The 7,929-nt window shown below is 47.8% G+C and overlaps 1 non-coding gene across 1 annotated transcript; it reads left to right on the top strand.

Moving 5' to 3' along the window:
* The first annotated feature begins 313 nt into the window (after positions 1-313).
* Positions 314-475, top strand: LOC125913851 (U1 spliceosomal RNA). Its single transcript, XR_007455140.1, has one exon. It is a non-coding gene; the product is annotated as a U1 spliceosomal RNA (small nuclear RNA).
* Positions 476-7,929: the final 7,454 nt, after the last annotated feature.

Below are 7,929 nucleotides of genomic sequence, written 5' to 3'. Positions count from 1 at the left end.
CGCTTAACCGACTGAACCACCCAGGTGCCCCTACTTAAGGACTTCTGATGAGATCAATGGTGACATTAATGAATATAATTTCTTTTAGATTGTATAATAACATGTGTCGACATTTAGAAGATCTCCATAGCTCAGTGAACCCTATTTTCCAAGTGTTACAAAATCAGTCACGGATAAAAGATGCATTCAAAGTGCATGATAGACCAATGTATTTTAACTTAATGAAAAATTGGTTTCAGATTCCACACTGAAACTAAATTTTGCAAGTCTTCATTTGTTAAGTTTTGGTATAGTATCAAAGAGGAATATCCACATACTTACCAGGCGAGGGAAAACCGTGATCATAAAGGTGCTTTTCTGGGCAAGGCCCATCCATTGCACTTCTCGGGGTGCCGATCTCTTCAATTTCCCCAAATGCGGGAGACTTGGTTGTGTAATTTAAGGCAGTGGGGGACTGCGTTCACTTTCTTCTCTTAAAAAAAGGAAAAGAGGAACATCACAGTTATCTGAAAAAGCTTTTAAAATAATCCTCCTTGGGGTACCTGGTGGGTCAGTTGTTTAAGCATTGGACTTGGGCTCAGGTCGTGATCTCCCAGTTTATGAGCTCGAGCCTGCGTCGGGCTCTGTGCCGACAGCTCAGAGCCTGGAGCCTGGTTCGGATTCTGTGTTTCCCTCTCTCTCTGCCCCTCCTCCACTCCTGCTCTGTCTCTCTCAAAAAAATAAATACATAAACATTTTAAATAAAGAAATAAAATAACCCTCCTTTTTCCATTTTTATACCTGTGTGAGGCTGAATTTTGTTCAGATACTGCAACTAAAACAAATCTCAACAGATTGAGTAAAGGAGCAAAGAAGCAGTTATAGGGATCTAGCCGCCTTTTATTAAGCCAGACATTTAAAGAGATATGCAAAACTGTCAAACAATGTCATTCTTCCCACTCATTTTTTTGATTTGGAAAATGTCGTTATTTTTCATTGAAAAGGGTGTTATTTGTGTTAACTTTAGTGGGTTCATCATTTTTACTTAAAAATATGTTTTTAAACTTTTTGTAATGTTTATTTTTGAGAGAGAGAGCATGCACGCACGAGCAGGAGAGGGGCAGAAAGGGGGTGGGGGGACAGAACATCCGAAGAGAGCTCTGTGCTAACAGCTCGAACTCACAAACCATGAGATCATGACCTGAGCCAAAGTCAGACTCAACAGACTGAGTCCCTCAGGCGCGCTTATTTTTTAAACTCCCAATTTGACTTCGAATATGGCAAATATCGATCCTGTGACCCATATGAACAAAAACCCTTTCAGGTCTTCAGTTTTTCAGAGTGTGAAGGGATCTTGAGAGCAGAAAGTTTAGGAAACGCCACTACAGATAAACACTGAAGTTAATCAGCCCCATACATAATACCTTGGTGCACAGGCGGAGGGAACACAAGATAATTATAAACACCCCTATTTGGAAAAGGAGAGGAGACAAAACAGCACCCAATGGTCTGCGGGGTGTCTGGAATGTGTATTGCATCCTGGAGGTGGAGAACAGCAAGGATGCCCTGCCTTGGGAGAGTGAAGCTGGTCTGTCTGCTCTGCCGTGTTGGCTGGTCTCCCCTATTTGTTGTAACTTTCAGGCCACATCTTAGAAGGATTGTGAAGATGTCCTGTTTGTATTGTTTGGAACTGAAACAATGCCCTAGGGGTTGATCAGTTGCAAGCTTTCTTGTGCCAGGATTTGTTTTGTTCTGGTTTGTTTTTTGCAAAACCACTCCCTTATAAGATGCAGAAGGTTTCTGACTATTCATATTTGGATAACTCTAGGGGTTAATAACCAAGTCAGAAGAATTGTGAATTATGGTCTCTGAATCTAGACCGGTGTGTTGGGGGGGGTGGGGTGTCTCTCAGCTGTGGGACCTCCCAGTGCTCAGCCTAGGGTTTCCATCCTCACGGCTTTGGAGCAACTCTGACCACTAGGCTCTATCCCAGTGGAAAGCTCTTTGCATAGGCTAAGTCTCCTGTTTGTGGGGACAGGCAGGAAGGGCTTGGGTGGGGCTGCGTTTCCTGCCTTCCTGCCTTTGTTTCCACTCAAAAAACTTTTTTTTTCAAAGTTTATTTTTGAGAGAGAGAGACAGAACGTGAACAGGGGAGGGGCAAAGAGAGAGGGAGACACAGAATTCGAAGCAGGCTCCAGGCTCTGAGCTGTCAGCACAGAGCCCGATGCGGGGCTCAAATTCATGACCTGACCTGAAGGCGGCCGCTTAACTGACAGAGCCACCCAGGCGCCCCTGTTTCTGCTCACTTTAACTTTGACATGAAGAGATGAGCTTTTTCAATCCTGCAAAGCACGTGACCTTCAGACTGTGTCAGCTCGGACTGCTGGCTCCAGGAAGTCTCTCTTGGCAAAGCTGTAGGCACACAAGGTCAGGGGCCAGGCTGCCCAGCCTCAAGCGATCCTTGCAGCTCCCTGTCTAGCTTTGTGACGTTGGGTGAATGGTGCTGTGTCTCGATTCTTCAAATGTAAAATCGGGAATAACAACAGTACCTACTTCTTTGTGTTATTGTGAAGGGTCAGTGGATCAATATGGGCAAAGCTCTTAGAGCCCAGCACAGGATGAGTGCTTCAGAAATATTAGCTTTTTGGGGCGCCCGGGTGGCTCAGTCAGTTGAGCGTCCAACGTCAGTTCAGGTCATAGTCTCGTGGTTTGTGAGTTCGAGCCCCACATTGGGCTCTGCACTGGTGATGTGGAACCTGCTTGGGATTCTCTCTCTCTCTCTCTCTCTCTCTCCCCCGCCCCTCTGCCCCTTCCCCACCTGCACATGCTCTCTCTCGCTCAAAGTAAATAAATAAACTTAACATTTTTTAAAAAAAGAAACATTAGTTTTTATTATTCATTATTCTGTCTGCAAAATTTGTGTCTTTGACTCCGAACTAAAGGCTTGGGAAAACAGCCAAAACAGACAACCTTCTGACAGATTTCTACCAAGTCCCTGAGCTCCTACCTGTGTTAGGTATATGGTCTGAGCTCCAAGAGACCCTGGCTGTGCACCTGCATGGCAGGGAGTGCCGACCTCCCAGCCAGGGATGGGGAGATCCTCACTCTCTGTACCCTACCTCCCCTCTGCCAATGCCGTGTGTTAGGAATCACGACCAGTAACACCCCACTTCCTGTATTAGTCAGAAACTCTTCAGTTACAGGTGACAGAATCTTAACAGAAGCGGGCTTTGGATAGGGAGAAAGAATTTGTTGGATTACGGCATGGGAAATTTCAGGGACTTCAGGCATGGTTAGATCCCGGCCCTAAAATGATGTCATCTGGTGGCTTCAAATGGTGTCCCTGTCTCTTGCCCTCTGCTTCTCAGCTCTGCCTTCTGCTGTGTGGCTTCAGTGTCAGGAAGTCTGTCCACATAGTGGAAGATCCACACTCACTTCTGTCCTTCCAGCTTAGGAACCTCAGGAGAAAGCAGCCTCTAGTTCTCCGAAATTCCAGAAAAGTTTGGGATTGCCTTGAATTTCTCCAGCTCTAGCTGTGTTCCTTAGCCTTGTAACATAACACCCTGAGTGACGTCGTGTGTGACTTCAGAGGACTGGAACCACCCAGCCGGGGAGGGGAGGAAGGATTGGTATTTATCAACCATCTGTTCTGTTGGAGGCATCGTAAGCCTTCTCCTAGCAAAGATTAGCCCCTTTGGGAAGGACACTAAATCTCGCGGCTGTCTTCATGTCCCTCCAAGCTGCGAGGGGAGGGCCCCTTCTTGTGTCCGCAGCCAACCCTTCTGCCTGCCCTTGATTTCGTCCCTCTGGCTTCTAGAGCACCGTTAAATCGCTTCGTCTCTCTCCGTATTTTCTCCCGAGGGCCCAGACGTGCATGAGTCTCTCCTACTACAAAAAAAAAAAAATCTCCCTTTCTTAGGAGAGATCCGTCTACCGTCTCCACCTCTTCACCATCCACTCACACCTCAACTAAATGAACTCCATTTTCTACTGCTGCTGTCTTCCGAGATGGCTCTCTCTCAAGTCAGCAATCGCTTCTCATGTGACGAACTCACTTCTCGGCCAGCTTGACCTCACATGTCCGCTAACCGTGCTTTCCTTCCCGAAATCCTTGGGACTTTCGGACCCCGCTTGGCTTCCGCTGTCTTGCTCGTTCCTGGGTTCCCCTCGCCCCTTTTCTGGTCGCTCCTTTCTCTGCACGTGTCGGTGAAAGGTTTACGAGAAGAGAAAGCCAACTCTCCCGTCATTCACATCTGTGGTTTCAAATGCCATTTTGTCATTGGTGATTTCCCAGCTCCACGGCCCGTGTCTGTCTGTGTCTGCCCAGGCATAGAGTCCGAGCAGAGCCCTTGTCCACATCTAGCGAGCGACGGATGAATTTCCTCCAAGGCAGGTGCCCGAGGAACGCCAAAGCAGCATCTGCATCTAGAACTATACCCCAAGCCACTCACAAAGGCAGACGCACAGAAGTAAAGTTAAACAGCATCTCCAGCACAGGCTAAGAGGTGGGACAGTGGTCCTGCCCTTGCTGGATCCCTCTGGTAACACCGCAAACCTCAGAGTTCAACTGCACAGCGCCGGCAGCCTCCTCTGGTCCCTGCACCCATGAAGCCCTTTCTCTCTCATACCACATGTGACACGGCCATGTCAGAGTGGAAAGAGTGTGAGGTCTGGAATTCCAGATCTGGGTCTGTGGCTTGCTTCTTCCTCCTCCGTATGTTTTTTTGTTTATTTTTGAGAAAGAGAACACAGGGAGGGGCAGTGAGAGGGAGAGAGACCGAATCCCAAGCAGGCGCCACGCTGACAGCAGCGAGCCCGACGCGGGGCTTGAACTCACAAACCGCGAGATCGTGACCTGAGCAGAAGTCAGACGCTCAACCAACTGACCACTCAGGCACCCCCCTGCTTTTTTTTTTTTTAATCTGGCTGTGACCCCCCAGAAAACCAGTGGCCATGTTTGGGTATGCTCACGAGCCTCTTCAGGTGTGCGAGGAAGAGCCGTGCTCGGATGACTGACAGGAGTGGGGGCAGTGGAAATGGCAGTGAGGAAGTACGGTGGGCAGGGAAGCCATCCCGGCAGCCCACGCAGGTCCCTGGGGAACAGGAACGATGATGTGGTGACGAGCTCTGGGTGTGCTTCTAATGCTTCTGTGTCCCATGTCAGGCAGCCTCGTCTCACACAGGCAGTTGGCCTCCAGCACATCTAGGCTGTTCACAGCGGCACTTGGCTTGGGCCCAAATCCTGTGTCCAATCAGCTGCAGGAAGGTCGGCAGGGCTGGCTTCATCGGATTTATATGACCTAGATCGCAGTGATTCCATGAGGCAAGACCAGCTCAGGTCCACGGGCCTTGGGAGGAGGCTGAGGGAACCGCGGGCACTCGGCTTCATGGACGGTGTATCGTCCTTATCGTGTCTCAATTCCCTTCTTCATTTGACATGTGAAGGGGTTGGGTCATTGATCTTCAAAGGTGCTTCCAATTCAGACTTTCCAGGAGTTTATTATTATTATAGCTTGATTGCCCACCAGCTCTAGCAAAATGGCATGTCACAAACAGGCCCATTGGCCTTAGCTTACTTAGCTCACTTGATGAGAGGCGGTGTGCAGAATACTACACAATGAGTAAGGCATTCGGTAAGTTCATGGATGATGATGATAAATGAAAATATTAGCTAACACATAAAGCACTTACTACAGTCTGGGCACTATTCTCAGTATTCATGTAATCCTCACAGTCCCAAATGATGAAGCTGAGACAGAGAGGTTAAATCATTTGCCCAAAGTCATAAGCTACTTAAAAGGTAGAGTTAGAAATTCCCATCCAGCCATTCTGGCTTTGGAGTCTATCCTCTTAACCACCATGCTTGTGAGAGTACAAGCAAATTTAGAATAACGGGGAGGGCGGGCAGCTGGGTGACTCAGTCGGTTAAGTGTCCGACTTCGGCTCAGGTCTGATCTCACTGTTCGTGAGTTCGAGCCCAGCATCAGGCACTGTGCTGACAGCTCGGAGCCTGGAGCCTGCTTCGGATGCTGCGTCTCCCTCTCTCTGACCCTCTCCCGCTCACATTCTGTGTGTGTGTGTCTCTCTCTCTCAAAAATAAACAAACATTTAAAAGAACTTTTTTTAGAATAATGGGAAAGGGGGATGTCTTTGGTTTTGTAATAATTTAAATTTTATTTCAGGTTTGTGAATATTTTAGGCTTGACATTCATGGAAACAAGCCAGATCTTGATTTTCCATTGAGGAAAATCCCCGTGTCCTCTGTGATGGGAGGGAGCTGATCTACGAAATGTGCAGCTCATCTCCCCAGATGACGGAGCAGGGCTCAGTAGTAAGCCAATACCAGCTTCTAAAAAGAATAGGCCTTGCCAAAATTCGCACAACTTGACTCCAAAATCGTTAGGCCCTGCACTGTGATTCTCTTATGGAAGTTTGCTGGCGTGTATGTATACACTATCCTCATTTGCCAAGGGGCTTTGCCCACCATTGGATCCGCTGAATCATAAAACCCACGCTGCTTACACTGCAGCCTATACCAACTGGGGAGCATTCTTTTTTTCTTGGCCCATTGGAGTTGGTAGCCGTGTGAGATACTTGGCAAACAGATCAGCGCAGCATAACCAAACGTGGCCTATTACCTCCCATATCAAAAGAGGTCAAATTCTCAGGGTTTCTGAGTGGTGGCAGGCGTGCAGTGAGTGCAATAGCTTATCTTTCACTGTAGACATCCTACCATGCTCCACACTATTGCTCTGGTTTCCTAAAAACTTCATGGAGGAGGAAGTGCCCTTAATCCCCACGGGGTTTATCTCCCAGCCTCTAGAACACATGTGCTTTACTGAGGCATTTAGACACCTGCTACTTCCTATTCGGCCCAGAAACATGATTTCATCCCATGTAGAAAGGTGTTCTGGGAAACGAGATGACTTAAGTGCCTACAGATTGGATTTCAACAGAGCTGGTGAGGTGATATGACCCAGATGTAGGACAGTAAGATGTACTGTTGGCCCTGATAAGTGAAAAGTGTTCTACTTTTGACGTTTTCTGCTCCTAGGGCTAGAAGAGAAGAAAGCATCTTCCAGATCAACAGTCGCATGGCTGCAGGTGCTGGGGCAGGTGCTGACTTGCTTCATGAAGAGATTACATCTGAAATAACAGCTGCAAGTCCTGTACAGGGCAAACAAATAGTTTTAAATGGGGGTGAGATAGAGATCAATCAGCACTCCTGGATTTCTCAGTCTTTGACGCGGCAGCAGTATCTGTCATGCCCTCAGGGGCGCACTACTGCTCTTGAATTATTCTGGTAGGGAGGGACGGTTCCAGGGGCTTTCTTTTACTCTTCTCACCACAATAGCTTTAACTGTACAGGTCGTTGTGAAAGATTCTGCCAGTTGCCAAGTACGTCTAGAACAACTGTGCCCGCTCGAACTGGGAAGTAACCACAGGACGAATATGTGAGATAGACCCAGGCCAACATTCCTTTTAAATGGCTTGATCCCCGGGGCGCCTGGGTGGCTGAGTCAGTTAAGTGTCTGGGTCTTGATTTTGACCCAGGTCATGGTCTCATGGTTTGTGAGGTCAAGCCCCACGTCCGGCTCTGTGCTGTCAAGCACAGAGCCTGCTTGAGATTCTCTTTCTCTCTGCCTCTCTCTCTCTCTCTCAAAATAGACATTAAAAAATTCTTTGATCCCCATATATTCGTTTGCTAGATATGCTATAACAAGTACCACAAACTAGGTGGTTTAAACAACACAATTTTATTGGGCTAGAAGTCTGAGATCAAGGTGTGGGCAGGCTTGGCTCCTCTGAGGGCTGAGGGAGAATCTCTTCCAGGCCTCTCCCCTAGTTTCTGGTGGTTTGCTGGCAATCTTTGCAGTTCCTTTGCTTCTGCTGCATCATCCCGATCTCTGGCTTCATCTTCACATGACGTTCTGTTTTTGGGTCTCCGTG

Source organism: Panthera uncia (genome assembly GCF_023721935.1).
Source record: "Panthera uncia isolate 11264 chromosome C1 unlocalized genomic scaffold, Puncia_PCG_1.0 HiC_scaffold_4, whole genome shotgun sequence".
In the NCBI taxonomy this organism is placed as follows: domain Eukaryota; kingdom Metazoa; phylum Chordata; class Mammalia; order Carnivora; family Felidae; genus Panthera; species Panthera uncia.
Note: the sequence above shows the minus strand (reverse complement) of the source record. Positions and strands in the feature narration are given on the sequence as shown.